Raw genomic sequence first — 16639 nt, forward strand, 5'->3', positions numbered from 1 at the left:
GGCTTCCCTGGGGGCGCAGTGGTTAAGAATAAACCTGCCAGTGCAGGGGACACGGGTTCGAGCCCTGATCCGGGAAGATCCCACATGCTGCGGAGCAGCTAAGCCCATGCGCCACAACTACTGAGCCCCACTCTAGAGCCCTCAAGCCACAACTACTGGGCCCGTGCGCCACAAGTACTGAAGCCCACGCGCCTAGAGCCCGTGCTCCGCAACAAGAGAAGCCACCGCAATGAGAAGCCCACGCACCGCAACAAAGAGTAGCCCCCGCTTGCCGCAACTAGAGAAAGCCCGTGCGCAGCAACGAAGACTCACCGCAGACAAAAATAAATGAATAAATAAATACATTTATTTTAAAAAAAAAAAGAATCCAGATACGCTTACCACCAAGAGAACCCTTTTGCTGTATCTGGAGCCCATTCTCGAAAGAGTAAAGAAACACTGCAATGAAAGTATAAAAGTTGCTGCCACAATGGCATCACAGCTGTAAACAGATAAATCAGAAAACACCTCCTAGGATATGTCGCCGACCACGACAGAACTTGCTGTGCTATTACTCCTCATGTTGGGCGTCTGTTTCCCCAGATACAAAACTACAAGTGAGATGCTCTCTAAACACCCTCTCTCCCTTGGCTCTGAGGGGTACCATGGTTTGAGTAGGAAGTAGGCACACACTCAGAGAAGATTAAATAAGGCAAGAGGCCTGGAAACCACGTGACGACAAGGAGTGACCAAAGGAACCAGGGATAGAGATGAGACACTGAGGGACAAGAGTGATGTCTGCAGGGCTGGCTTAGGGAAGACTGACTGGTGGCCACAGAGAGGGAAACTGAGACTGATGAGCGAAAGCCCGGGGAGTCAGAAATTGATTTAAAAAAAAAAATAGAGCCATCCAAAGATAAAACAAGCAGCTTCCAGGGAAGGGAAAGAGAAGGGAGAGAGGAAAACAGTTATTGCACTCCTGTCTTGACCTTTGACTTGCATGACCTCTGACCCCTGAAACAATCTTGATACCTGGGCATTATCAACCCTATTTTCCAGGTTAGGAAACTACTGCTCAGAAAGAAACCATTTGATCAACATCAGGGTAGTGAGTTACTGAATGCCCCATCAGGAGGATATTGAAACAGAGGATGAAATACTAATTTAAATGTATTTAGGCATCACATGTAGGAGGTTAGAGGAAAAGGTCTCTATGATCCCCTCCAGCCAGGGAATCCCATTATTCTATTGTATTTGGGTGCTACTTCCTAATCACAAAGAAGAATCATGTACTTCAAAATACTGAATGGGAAGAAAAAGCCCCATTGCTACTAAGCCGCCAGCACCATGATGACCACCACCATCACTGTCATCACTAACAGCGGCGCCGTTATCAGTAGCAACACCTACTACGTGCTGGGTACTAGTATAAGCTATAATTGGAGATACTGATTGCCATTCAATACAAGAGCTGTCAAGGTACGTTTCTCTGTCATCATTTCCCAAGTGAGAAAACTGAGCCGCAAAGAGGTAAATTATTATCACCTAGCAAGTTAAAGGCAGAACTCAGCCTCAAGCCCAGTTCTGTTTTCTTCCAACACTGGTGCTGTCTCCAGGATACCCCACTCTCTCCCTAAGACTTCCTGCATGCCGCCATACCAACCTTGCCCCTGAGCACAGGATATACCACGTTAGGAAGCAGAGGAACAGGTGTTAGAGCCGCCCCTGCTCGCATGGTTTAAAAAAAAAATGCTCTCCTGCATGTAGCTATCACAACAAGTCTTGCTTCGATGGGCTACCACACTCCTTGAGAAACATGAACTTGATGGCACGCTAAGAAGCAGCCTGGCTTCTCAGCTCTCTGTGGCTCTCGAAAGGAAGCTCCAGGACTCTGGCCACTCCATTGGAAAGCTCTACTGGCAGGACCTCAAGCAGGCAAGACGCCAACTTGCAGAGTGTACCTCATTGGGAAGATTCGGCCCCCAGGGCCATCCTCCCCGCTCTGGGATGCTGACTTGACTTGCCTACCTCACAAGGTACCAAGGCCGTCAGTAACCTTCCCCACACACGCACTTGTTCCGACTCTCTGGCTCTTTCAGCTGAGGCTGCAATGTTAAGCACATAGTTCTGTAAATTAATTCTTTGAAGATTCACTCTCGTCAGCTAACTTTTCTCACTGCAATAAGCCAAGGAAGTCACTTCCTCGCAACTGAATTTTCCATTTTCACGTACTCCTGAGCCTTTTTCATTTGACAGTGCTCCAAAACCTCTGTTCAGCAGGGCTCAGCAGTGAGATCCAGGAATCTCAAAAATGTTCGCTTAAAATTATCGGGGAAAGGGATAATCCCATCTTGGCCTTGGATTTTAAACAGTGGGTATATCATCTGGGGTGAGAAAGGAGGCAGAAGATGAAGACGCTTTCAGTCAGCAGTTGACTTAAGACCATCCCAGTTTTTCAGTCTTGTTCTCCATTCCAGCCTCAGTACCGCAGTCATCTGTGCCTTGAATAGACTGGCCAGGCTACAGGTAAATGTCACGACAGGTGAGAACTTAGAAGAACGAGTCACAGCCTCTGCCCTCCAAGAGATCACAGCTGAATAGTGGACACACCATCCACCATGGGGCAGGGCAGACAGTCCTCAAGGTGCAGGGTGTCCTGGGAGCAACTCTGGGCCCAGAGGCTTGAGTCCTGCCTTTGGGTTCTGACTGCATCCCTCATTTACTCCATAAATTTGGACAAATTGCTCCCCTTCCTAAATTTCAACTCATTCATTCTTCTAAAACAAAAAGGTAGCACCAGAGGATAACTAAGATTCTTTCTGTCTCTAGCTTTCTAAGAGTTAGGAATAGCAAAACGTTCCAGGAGAAATACAAAGGTTCTAGCAGAAAATGAGAAGAGTGGTTGTCATAGGGTTGATCGGGGAGAGTGCTAGGAAGGCGGCCGTCGTGAGCTGGCCTTTGAGAAACGCCTAGAACGTTGATGGATCTGGAGATGAAGTGTTGAGAGACATTTCTGTCAAAGGTGACACCCCTGCAGCTGCTGGAGAGGAGAGGGAGGGAGATGGAGAGGTAGGGGAAGGGAGAAGAGCAGAGGTAACACCACCTGATGAACAGTAGTAGTCACAGCTGCACCACGCTTTACCGTTCTCAGAGCAGTTCCCCATACACTGGCTCGTTTCAGGACACAGCCGGGAGGCAGGGAGCGGCACTTTAGCCCACCTTATGGACTCAGAGTCGCTCACACGTCTGGTCAGTGGTGGAGCCGGGACTCACCCTGAGGTCTGACCGACAGCAAGCCTCACATCACACAGCACAACTACAAGCTCGGCCTGCTGCCACCACACGACGTGGTGTCCAAAGGCGGTCTGCACGCATGCCCTCAGCTGTGTCAGTGGCTAACGTGGTCTCCAGAGGCAATGAGAGGGAACCTGCTGTGTTTTTTTTTTTTTGGCTGCGTTGGGTCTTCGTTGCTGCGTGCGGGCTTTCTCTAGTTGCAGCGAGCGTGGGCTACTCTTCGTGGCGGTGCGCAGGCTTCTCATTGCGGTGGCTTCTCTTGTTGTGGAGCACGGGCTCTAGGCGTGCGGGCTTCAGTAGTTGCAGCACATGGGCTTGGTAGTTGTGGCTCGCAGGCTCTAGAGCACAGGCTCAGTAGTTGTGGCACAAGGGCTCAGTTGCTCCACGGTATGTGGGATCTTCCCAGACCAGGGCTCAAACCCCTGTCCCCCGCATTGACAGGCAGATTCTTAACCACTGCACCACCAGTAAGCCCCTCTGCCATGTTCTCATCAGCCCGGGACCACTGCTTTCACTCTAGGTCCCACACTTCATCAGGGAAATTGCCCCATTGGAACATTGCAGAGAATAGGTAGAATTCCTAAAGCCATGCAATGTTAGTCACAGTTGAGGGATCTTGGGGCATTCGAGTGGAGAAGACATAGTGGATATGCAGTGTATTAGAATTATCTGAGGGGCTATTGTATCAGCCAGAGTCCCAACTGGAAACAGATGGCTTTATCCAATTGGGTTAATTCGAGGAAGATTCGTCTACGAAGGGACTATTTGCAGTGGAATAGGTATAAAAGGAAAAAAAGAAGAAGGCTAGAAGCAGAGAAGCTGTCCCCCCAAGACACAGAGTATGTAGGGAGGAAGTAGTTCCTGAAACCTGAAGAAAGTCATGCAGAGAGAAGGTCTCCTTGAAAAACAATCAGTGACAATCAGTAAGAACAAACCCCACCAGAGAGAACCCCACAGGTAGGCGCCTAGGTAATACAGACATCCGAACCCACTCTCCTCTCTCCTTTCAGTCTCCTATGGCCAAAGCCAACCAGAAGTCAGAGCACACAGGACCCCACGGATGAAGCCCCTTGAATTCCATATAGGTCAGCGTCCCAGGGCAGAGAGCAGAGGGACGAGGTGAAGAGAGGGTCTGGAGGGCCAGAGGGATGTTATCAGACACAGCTGGTCTTGTAGAAGAATTAGACGTGGGTGTGAGACCATAACGGGAAAGGGGGGGTGGAGGCAGGTGGAGAAGGAATTAGGACCAAGAAACTTTATGAGGAAATGAATTTTAGCTAAATTTTAAAATAAGTAAGGAAGAAATTAATAGTCAAAAAGAGGGAGGTATAAATTAGGAGGTTGGGATTAACAGATACACACCACCATATATAAAAGAGATAACCAACAAGGACCTACTGTATAGCACAGGGAACTCTACTCAATATTTTGTAATAACGTATGAGGGAAAAGAATCTGTAAAAGAATGGCCGTATCTATCTATCTATCTATAAATATGTATGTATATATCTCTGAATCACTGTGCTGTACACCTGAAACTAGCATGACATTGTAAATCAACTACACTTCAATTGTTTACAAAATCTAGTGAAAGACAGCTGAGCTAGGAAGACTGCTAGTTCCTGCTGAGCTTCCCACCACCCAACTTCAAGTCGAAGTTAGAAGACCAGTGACACAAATTCTCTAGAGGAAATTCAGTGGTCAACTGGATTAAATAACTTGTAAAGTTTCCTCTAACCCTGATATTTCAACATTTTATACATAAAAAAGGATAAAAAGTAAAATAATAGGAGGGTGTTTGGTGTTTTTAAATCAATCTAGAAGTTCTCCCAATCTTCCCCCTCCATCTTCTCCCCAATTAAGTACCTGCCTTCACTGTGCCTGGAAGATAATAAAAGATGCTTAGTGACTAAGGAGGGCACCAGAGTTCAAGTTCTGATTAGGTACAATTTTGAAGTCCTTTGAGTTTTTTAAACAAACCTCTTGCTTGCCTGCTGTGAAAATAGGATGACCTTGACAAGGAAAGGGAATGTTTTTGTCCAAACCAAACAACATCAGAAGACCACTTTCTTCATCATCTCAAGAGGTGTCACATTTCCTCACAGAATGTTCAGCCATAACTTCCCCAGAGTCTCTCTAAAATGGAGCCGAAAGTTACAAATGAGGGAGTAGCTGAGAAGTGATTTGCCAACTTTATTAACCTCTAGATTTGTTTTCCCTCGTGTTTAGCAAATAACAATAACAGTATTTTTCCCAGCCTTATTTACCAAAAGAGTTACACTGTGATCACTGTCAAGGTTAATTAACATCTGGATTTGCTGATGTTTCCATTTCCTGAATTTTCAAACAAATGCTTTAGAAGACTTTAACAACTGCATAATTACCCATAATGTATTTCATATACTAGAGGCATCTCACGTGGGCTTTGTATTAAATGAATAATAGCAATGTTGTTTTGAGTGAATAGTAGTTTCGTTAACTCCATTGTTACTAAGTAATTTACACTTAGTTAGAAAACCAAGAAGGTCATTTGGAATTGTGTGCGCTGAAATCTGCCATACAGATGATGTGTACCTCCGTTACACAATGTGCTTCCCATTATTTCACAATGTCTTGAAGAATGGAACTAATAAAACTGATATTCCATAGTGTAGGGTGCAGGCTAGCAGTTTGATGTAATGTTTCAGCTCACGATTCCTTTTATACAACGAACAGATTAATCTATTCAACTGGAGAAAAAGACCACCCAATGTTTCACTGTGCAGGTGAGGTGCAAAGAAAAACTGGCTGACGACTGTTTTCTCCCAGAATTAATGGAACCAATTGGCATATCTCCCGAACAAGCATGACAGAGCCATAGGTCGACGGATTCCATTACTAGTCTACAAAAACCATAAATTAATTCAGTTATGCTCAGGAAGCCAAAATATTGCAGCCATTAGGGAATCTTTTAGGAACCATGGTTTTGATTTCTTTGTTCCCACATAGTCAGTAGTAAGTGGAAGACATGATCATGAGCTCAGGCCGTGTCATGACAGATTAGTGGAGAGCCATTCCCACACAGGCCGCCCCATGAGGAGGGCAAGAGGAACGTTGTGCCTGGCAAAATCTTCCAAATGCGATTCCCAATGCCAGAATTTCACCTAATCCCCGAGAAATTCTTGTTGCCTACATAATCTCTTCTACCCACACAGTACGACATTTTTAAGTCCTAAACCAAAAAAGCAATGCTGTCTCTTCTCTGCATTCATTCAGCAAAATCCACCTTCATCCATGCATTTGTTCACGTTTGTTACAGACACTCACAGGCTCTTCGCCTACACTGAGCAGGAGGTCTTCACAGACCAAGTTTCATCTTACCCACATACTAAGTCTGCCGTGCATATGTCATGGCTGTTTTCATCATTATTGTGTGTATCACTCCCTCCCAGCAATGTTGGTCTATGTGCTTGCTAACACAGCACAACTCACAGATGGGGAAACAAATCCACGTGGGCAATGGGCTTGCCCAAGTCACCTGGTGCCTTCGTGCACTCAGGCTACTGTAACCAAAACACCAGAGACTGGGTGGCTTATGAACAGCAGATATTTATTTCTCACAGTTGTGGAGGCTGGAGGTCCAAGATGAAGATGATGGCAGATCCGATGTCAGGTGAGGGCCTGCTTCCTGGTATATAGTCTTTTGGCTGTGTCCTCACGGGGAAGGGAGGAGGGAGTTCTCTGGGATCTCTTTGATAAGGGCACTAATTCCATCAATAGGGCTCCACCCTCGTGACCTGATCACCTCCCAAAGACCTCACCTCCTCATACCATCACATTGGGGGTTAAGTTTCATCACATGAATTTTGGGGGGACACAAACATTCAGTTTATCAAACCTGGTGAATGGTCACAGAACTTAGGTATTGAGAGCATTCCAGGTCAGTCTGACGGCAAGTTCCATGATCCTTCTACTGTAGCAAATGATTTCAAGCACTGCAGCATCAACCATTTTCTCATGGGCTCTACCAGCGAAAGTATGAGAAACATATTCTGGACACTGTCCAGTGGACTCACACATACAAATGCCTGGTACTCGCTGAGCACTTCCTGTGTGCCAGGCACTGTTCTAAATGCTTTACAAGTTGTTTTACACACCTTTCAATCCTTACAACTATCATGAGGAAAGTTATTAGTATTATCCTCATTCAACAGATGAGAAACATGAGGCACAGAGGGGTTAAGTAACTTTCCCAAGGTCGCACAGCCAGGAATTAGCAAAGTTGAGATTCAACACCAGGTAGTATGGCTCCAGAGTCTGTGCTTTTAACCTCTACATTCCCCTCCATCAACATATGGGATCTTCATTTATTGAATAAAGCAACCATTTACTAAATGCCTCCTATGTGCCATCAGGGAACAGGTCCTGGGCACCCCAGAGGTAGTGAGAGGATGTGATCCTTTCTGTGCTAGCGTTTATAGCATGATGCGAGGGGCAGATAGTAAACAATTAAGAGCTATGGAGGAAAACACACGGTAAGAAAAAAACGATGATGCAGAGGCAGGGGACAAGATCGTTTTTAGACTGAGTGGTCAGAAAATGCTTCCTGGCTCTAATTTGATGAGAATCAGCACTTCAGAGAAATATAAATAATGGATGAGAAGGACACAGATTCTCCCTTCATAGTTCATTTCCTCAGCCTGAGTTTGCATCTCAGCCTGGACCATTACCAGCTTTGGGGCTTTGAATAAGTTCCCTCCTTGAGATACCACATTCCCATCTATAAAAGGGAGGTAGTAATAATAACTCCCTAGGCTGCTATGATCTTTAGGATGTAGAGGAAGCACCTGGTTCAGGCCTTGCTACCCAGTAGATGCTGAACAAGGGTCTGTCCTTTTGCCCTTATTTCTTCTCATGAGCCTCATGAGCCAAACCAGTGCTGGGGCCCTGGTACCAGCGGGGGCAGGTGTCAATGGAAGGTTCCAGCTCAGTCACCCTCACACCCAAATCTTCTCGGCGAGGCCCAGACCTGCTCCATTAGTGTCTGAAATAAAACACACCTGAGTGTCAGCTGTGAATGCAGCACTGTGAAGGCCATATGGGCAAAGTGAAGCCATCTGCATTTCCACCTCTGCCCTCAAGTAGTGTATCAGTCAGGATAAGCTCGGTTCTGCTGCAATTAAGAAAGAAATAATCCCAAATACCCAGAGACTTAAAACAACAGAGGCTGATTTCTTGCTTGTGTTATTGGGTTGGCCAAAAAGTGCTTTTGGTCTTTTAAGTAAAAATAAAAGACACATTTTTCATTTACACCAAGAACTTCATTGAACAACGTATCACCCTTTTGTTCCACTACCTTCTGCCATTTTTCTAGCAACTTCATAATTCCATCTTCCCAAAACTTTGTATCTTTTTGAGCAAAGAACTGTTCCAGGTGCCTTTTACAGTCTTCCAGGGTATTGAAATTTTTTCCATTAAGAGAATTTTGTAAAGATGGAAATAAATGGAAATCCAAAGGTGCAACGTCTGGTGAATACAGAGGATGAATCAGAACTTCCCAGCCAAGCTGTAACAGTTTTTGCCTGGTCATCAAAGAAACATGTGGTCTCACGTTATCCTGATGGAAGATTATGTTTTCTGTTGACTAATTCTGGATGCTTTTCGTAGAGTGCCGCTTTCAGTTGGTCTAACTGGGAGCAGTACTTGTTGGAATTAATCGTTTGGTTTTCTGGAAGGAGCTCATAATAGAGGACTTCCTTCCAATCCCACCATATACACAACATCACCTTCTTTGGATGAAGACCAGCTTTTGGCATGGTTGGTGGTGGTTCATTTCGCTTGCCCCACGATCTCTTCCATTCCACATTATTGTACAGTATCCACTTTTCATCGCCCGTCACAATTTGTTTTAAAAACAGAACTTTTTCATTACATTTCAGTAGAAAATGGCATGAAGAAATATGGTCAAGAAGGTTCTTCTCACTTAACTTATGTGGAACCCGAACATCAAAGGGAATCACATAACCAAGCTGGTGCAAATGACTAACACTTGATTTGGATATTTTGAGTATGTCAGCTATCTCCTGCGTGGTGTAACATTGATCGTTCTCAATTAGTGTCTCTATTTGATCGCTATCAACTTCAACTGGTCTACCGGATCGTGGAGCATCGTCCAGCGAGAAATCTCCAGCACGAAACATCGCAAACCACTGTTGACACGTTTGATCAGTCACAGCACCTTCCCCATACACTGCACACATCTTTTTTTGCGTTTCAGTTGCGTTTTTACCTTTCTTGAAACAATAAAGCATAATATGCCGAAAATGTTGCTTTTTTTCTTCCATCTTCAATATTAAAATGGCTACACAAAAATTCACCGATTTTGATAAGTCACTTTTTAAATGCACGCTGATATGACAGCTGTCACATACAATCTAACAAAATTGTTTCTAATGAAGTTAAGGGCAACTAAGTGCTACGAGAGCCATCTTACGGCAAAAACCAAACGAACCTTCTGGCCCACCCAGTACATGTCACTGTGACCTACTGGGAGACCCTGCCAGAGACCCAGGCTGAGTGAAGCTTGTCCCATTTCCACGATGGCTGAGACTGGACAGAGCAAAAGGGAGAACCAGATGCTGGCTCATGAGCTTCTGCTCCCATGACAAATATCACTTCTGCCCACGTTTCGTTGTCTATGACAAGTTCCACAGTTACACCAAATGTCAAGGGGCCAGGGGAGTGCCGGAAGAACAAGATATAGTCTCTCCACAGCTCCAATGTCCCCACAAGGAGTGTATAAAGATACTGCGCGTGCCCAAGAGGAGGGAACCTTCCTGGGAGGTTCTCTTCCAGGAGGCTGGGAGGAAACTGCTCCCTCAAATCGCCCTGGTGAGCAATTTCCTTGAAGCCTTATGTTTTTTCCTAGAAGTTCATGTGAATTTTGCATCCAACTCCATTACATGTAACTGTGTGTTTTAATATCAAAATCGATGCTTACAGAAGGTGGGCAGTGCTGTGTTTTTGCATTACACCTAACCCATCTCACCTCATGTTTCTGGGAAAGCATAGTGACAGATCCCTGACATTCCAAAAAATTATTCTTGAAATTTTCACAAATTGCCAACATCTGTAAACCATCATTTAATTTTTTTTACTTAGATAGCTTTTTTTTTCTGGATAAAAATACTATTAACCGGGACTTCCCTGGCAGTCCAGTGGTTAGGACTCCACGCTTCCACTGCAGGGAGCACAGGTTCGATCCCTGGTCAGGGAACTAAGATCCCGCATGACGTGAGGTATCGCCAAAAAAGAAAAAAAAAAAAATACTATTGACCGTTTACTGAGAACTATTATGTGTCAGCCATGATCTCATTATCTCATTCCATACATGATCTACATCACCTCATTCCATACTCGTAACAGTTCTCTGAGAAAGACAGTTTCTACTAATGATCAGAGGTAGAGGCTCAGGAAGGTCAGGGATTGGTCAGAGCAACATAATAAGAGGCTGAAAGGAACGGGAACCCCGTTCTGAATGGCTCTGTATCCCCCACCTTTTTCCACAACAACCATGTTCCCTCCCAGTTGCCACTAGGAAATCAACCTCAGATCCCCATCAGTACAAATGAGAATCTGCAACACCAATGTTATTTCCTTGCATCTTTAGCGCACATGAAGAAAGAACCACTCGATTACTCCACAGGTGGCACTAAAAAGCTACTTTGAAATACAGGGATGGACAGGGATGGCTCTGCTCATCAATCTGCTAAGCAACACCGTCACACACCAGCCTCATGGCCACTGGGATTCAAGTTCACACCATGGGGAAGACGACAGGCTACCACGCAGCGTGGACCTCAGAGTATCAGGTGATGAGTCCAGCCAGGATTATAAAAGACACAAAGAAGAGTGTGGCCCCCGCTTCCCAGGTAGGATGATGGGAGGCTGGGGCCAATGGTAAGAGGACAAGCAGCGGGTGTGAGCGAGGCGCAGGCTTCCTGATGGGCTCACAGCATCACCACGAGGCCCCAAAGGCCTTTGCCAAGCATCCTTGTGTCAGTTAACCATGGACCCTGGAGGCAGTGGACACAAGCTCAGCTGGAGGGGAAATGTCACACAGCACATCAGCTCTACCTGTCAGTTCTGGTTCCAGAGACAGAAAGCTTTTCTGAACATTGTTCTGCTAAGTGGCAAAGCCACTACATCTTACATTTTTTAAGAGATAGGTCAAAAAAGATGTTCTAAACATGAAAGCAATGGCTGTTATCAAAAAAGAAAGAAAAATAGATGCAACAACAAAACACGTTAAACCCCACATGTCAAAAACAATTCCCCAAACAAAATTAAAAGGCAAATGACAACCTAAGTAGGAAAATATTTGTAATTTAGCAAACATGAATACAGGGCAATTCATACAAATTGATGTAAAATGGACAACATTTTTTTAAAGAAAAAGACATTCACAGAAGAACTACAAATGGTCAATAAGCATTTCTAAAATGTTTATCCTTACTGCTTACCAGGAATGCAAATTAAAATAAGGTACCTTTTTTTGCCTAATTGGCAAAAATGATCATTTTTCTCTTTTCAAGAGAATACTCAGCACTCTTGAGAGTGCCACAATGCAGGCTGTGAGAGGGCAGATTCCAGGAAAGCAGTTTAGCAAAATGTATCAGAAGCCCTAGCAATGTTATCTTCTTTGATCTAGTCATTCACTTCTGGGGATCTGTCCTAGGAAAATCACCAGAAATGTGGATAAAGATTTATATTCCAGAGTCTTCAATATACTGTCATTTATAATACCTAAAAACGAACAAACAAAAAGAAATGCAAGCAACCTAAACAGCAGAAAAAAAATTAAAATTAAAGACAGGGTAAGGATAAATATGGTGGAGAGATACGATAGACTATTGAAAGGTATCATATTTTCAAGAATTATTTGGTGACATGGGGAAATGTTCATAATATAATGTCAATTTAAAAGGCAGGCTCTGATATTCTTTTAGAAGAAAATATTACACAAACGTATATACACGCACAGTCATCAATTCACTCACATGCTCGTAAGACAGGAGGAAACACTAAAATACTGACAATGATCATCTCTGAGTGGCGCGTTATAGATGATTTTTGTCCTTCTTTAGATTTTTCCGTATCTCCCCAATTTTCCAAACGAACACAATATACGTATAATACATGCATAATATATAAATATATCATACATACATTCATTTTTATAACCTAAAAGAAGTGTTTTGAAAACAGAATGTGATAGGTGGACAACAGTGCCACAAATTATTCCCTCCCTGCATCCATGCCCTTGGGCAGCGACCACCACGCAGATTCTGAGCCAGGTAACTTGGTCAGCGGGATGTTAGCGGTTGTGACACAAACAGAGGCTAAAAGGCGTTCACACGCTGGAGCTTGTCTAACCTGGTTGCTCTTGGATCCTAAGACAACTACCGTGCGACAGAGCCTGGGCTTGTCTGTGGCGTGATGAGAGACAAACTGTCCCGGTGCCCCAGCCATAAGCCAGCTAATCTCGAGAAACAGAGGTGCCTAGCCAGTAGCAGCTCACCACTGAGGCAGAAAAGCCACCCAGCTGATTCCAGTCCAAATCGCCAACCCAGGGAGTCATCAAATAAATAAGTTGTTGTTGTTTTAATCCACTAAGATTTGGGGTGGTTTGTTATGCAACAAAAAATAAATGACATAGAAGAAAACATACTCTAGTAGTAAAGTGGGGAAATCTTGGGTTTCTCCATTAGATACTTTATTTGACCTCCCAGTGACTCTATTTTTTAATCTCTAACATGAGAATAACACTACGTGCTTCCCTGGGTAGTTGTGAGAATCAAATGAGTTAATGTACACGAAAGCATCTGACATAGAGTGAAGCTAATGAATCTGAACTACTATTGTTAGGAATTGTTAAGAAAAAAGAAACAGTTAAGAACGTTAGGAATAGATGAATCGGGATACGTCTATCTCCACAGTGCAGGAGTGGACTAAAAATATTACTTTAGGAGTCAAAGGATTTCAGTATTATGAGCAAAGGATAAAGCCTTGGGCTGGAAATTGGGAGCATGAGTTTTACACCCTAACCCTCCCACTGACTTGGAATGTGACATAGGATGCTTTTTTGATATAGCCATTAACTCCTAAGTGGTGGTCCCTCAGGTCCGAGCCAATTGCAACAGAGCCAGGGAAGAGCTCTAGCCAGGGTTATTTTGGATGTAAAGCCTGAAGTCCATCTTCTTACCTGGACTTTTACAAATTAGTTTCAAACTGCTTCTGCCATTCACAGCCCTTCCTACCCCATAAGCTTAGCACTTCAGCCAAATAAAACATCCCGATATTCTCGAGACACAGCACATGACTATTGTACCTTTCTTATGCTGTTCCTCTGCTTGGAATGTCTTTTCCTATCATCAAATTCGCATGCATCCTTCGAGACCTACCCGAAGGAAGACTCCTCTGAGCTCCCAGACAAAAGCATCTCCTTCTCTTCTGTCCCAACAGCTACTGATTTTCAGTCAGGCTCTCTAGAACTAAATCAGAGATCCTTGTGCAAGTAAACCATTAAGGGAGGGCTCTCAGTAAGATCCTTACGGAGGAGAGGGAAGCAGATGGGGCAGTGGAGAGAGCTAAGCAAAAATCTGGGCTCAGCTGAAGCCTATGTGGACCATAAAAGAAACCCTAGGGTTGTCCTACCTTGAGGCAAGGGGTCAGTCTAGTCTTCTGTATCCCGAGTTAACCTTTGGCTGGAACCCATCCTCTGGGGGAGAATGTAACCTTGCAAGCATTTCCAGGGCTGCACCCACTATCCAAGGCAATTCTCAAGAGAAGGAACTATCAGGTAGAAGGGGTCTACATGGGCATCAGCAATGCGGTCCAACGCTTCACCACTCACATCCCTTGCCTCTCATATTAAGTTCACTCTATTAAGGCACAGCTTCTTTGGGATTCTGACTGGGCATACTTCCTGGGGAAACTTACAAGAGAGGGGCTGTTGTGTTGTTCCCAAGGTCGTATCTGAAGTTCATCATCTCCTTCCTCCACCACCCGCACTGTTTCCCACCATGTTAGCTAGCACTGCTGACCTATGTGGATTTTCCCGAGGCAGAGGGAGACCCGACCATCCCCTAAGGGGGCCTGAGCCCCTATTAAGCCATAGCTGTGGAACTTGCCCATTTACTGTCAAAATCGAGTGTGGGAGTGCCAAGAGATGCCCAGGGGACCAACTCAACGCCAAACGTATTTCCCCTGCCCTCGTTATAAAGCAGCAGTCCTACTTCCTCATGATGAGCACGGCCAATTACCTCTACCAGTAGAGGAACTCCTTTCTTTGCCTCATGATTATTGGCACAAAGAGCCCAAAATGGCCAGCAGATGCTGTAGCTTTAAGTCTATGGGTTCTTGTATTCCTTGGTGATGACATTGCCACTCTGGGACCCAAGACCTCTAGACCCTCAGAGCCCAAAGTTGCAGAAGTGACAGGAAACATAAATTCCCCAAGTGGGTCATTAGGGGGCGATGGTGAGCAGAGCCACTCCTGCTCCCATCTCTTAGCTCCTGGACCCGTGTGATCTACCTATTCCACAGCACGTCTCACTCCAGGGACTATATTTGTGTCTGTCTTCTAATGCCCCCTTGTCCAAGGGCTCCTTGGGGGCCGGGTCTATTTTCATTGCTCAGAACTCACAGTGCCCAGCATACAGTGAGGGTGATGAAAGCAATAAAAAGAAGCACTTTCTTACACCGCATACCGCATGCCTCTGGATGGCCAGTCTCACCTTCCTCCAAACAAATGGCTCCAAAACAAATGGCTACCCAATTTGGGATAGCTCCTTGAAGACCTGGCAAAATTAAAAATACCAGCAGCAGCACATGTGTGGTTGGGAAGAGGGAGAGGGAGGGAAAAGGCCAGGGTTTCCAAGGTAAAAAATCAGACTTTGAAGATGAAACCCATTTCCCTGCCAGACAAGACTCCCCTATGTGGGACTTGGGGCTGAGAGACAGTCACCTGGGATCACAGCAGTGTCAGGTCTCTGTCCCCAGGACCACATCTGTTTGGGCTCTGGAAGTGGGAGATACGATGGGTGGGCAGAAGGAGGGACCATAGAAAACTCTGGACAAGGACCAGCTCCCTGGCCACAGCCAACACTGGATATCCTGCCTTGGTCAGAAGGGACCTGGAAAGGAAGCAGACACAGAACAATTGGGAAAGGTCTAAAAACCATAGGAGTCTGATGAATAAAGCCAAGAGGCTGCCCAGTGATGCAACTCATGGGAGACAAAAAAAAAAAAAAGAAAGAAAGAAGAGAAAAGAAAAAAAATAAATAAGAAAAAAGAACCTTCCAGTCCTACACGGGAGCATTCATCCTTCAGCTTGACCTTCCAGGAATCTGCTGACAAACTCAAAGTGTTTTGTGTGACTTTCTGCCTGGGTCCTGGAATGACTGAGAAGGGGAGGAAGGCAGGGAAGGGGCTGGAGTGGGTGGGGGAGACAGGGGGAAGGGGAGGGCTGGGGACCGGGGGAAACCTCGTTCCCGGCACGGTGCGTTGTTGGGCGCCATCTGCTGGTGTCCTGGGGAACCACACCCATCTCCCTGCCCAAACAAAGTAAAAACAATGTTTCAGAGAGAAGGTACATGTCAGAGGAAAGCAATAAAAATCTGCCTCTGATGAGCCAGATGCTTCCATGTACCTTGAATGTTACGTTCCTGTTAGGTGAGAATTGCTCTGCCAGTTTTACAGATGGGAAACTGAGGTTCAGGGAGATAATTAATTTCACAGAGGGCAAGACGATGAATTTGCTGTCATTGAAAAATCCATCCTCTTTCTGAGCTCATACAGCCTGGAATAGTTCCTGAAGCATAAACGTTCTCTGAGTGAATGACTGGACCAGGCTTCAGTAACTGGATCTTTTTGTAATCTGTCTGTATAAATCCAACAGAATAGGAAAAACTAAATGCAAAAATTAGAACAGCAGCTGTGTTTGTCAGTGGCGCTCAGGAAATGCCCGGGGCTTTATCATCCTCCAAGATTACAAACTACTTCAAAGCCTGGGAGGGGTTTGATTCCTTCTGGACCTCTTCCTAGCCCTGAGCTGCTCCGGAGGGGCCACATTAGGAAGGAGATCAAGCTGCACAGGCAGGCGCCGAATTAGAGGAACTCGAACCAGTCCTAGGTGGCCGGTGGCAGCCACCACTGAGGGTTCTGAAAAAACATTCACTATTGTGACAGCTTTATCCCCTTTGTTTCCTGTCCCAGACTAGGACCCTTCTTCCTCTCCAATGTCTGGTGATATTCAGGCTCATCAAGTCTCTTCATGCTGGGCCCTACCAACCGTTCCATTCATTCCCCCCCCAACACCCCCCCC

General features: G+C 45.2%; 1 protein-coding gene across 2 annotated transcripts in view; it reads right to left on the reverse strand.

Annotated features, from left to right (window-relative positions):
- LPIN1 (lipin 1) overlaps positions 1-16639 on the reverse strand; it is a 180100-nt gene that overhangs the window by 16630 nt on the left and 146831 nt on the right. The gene's annotated exons all lie outside the window — the stretch shown is intronic.

This window comes from Tursiops truncatus, chromosome 14, assembly GCF_011762595.2.
Source record: "Tursiops truncatus isolate mTurTru1 chromosome 14, mTurTru1.mat.Y, whole genome shotgun sequence".
In the NCBI taxonomy this organism is placed as follows: Eukaryota; Metazoa; Chordata; class Mammalia; order Artiodactyla; family Delphinidae; genus Tursiops; species Tursiops truncatus.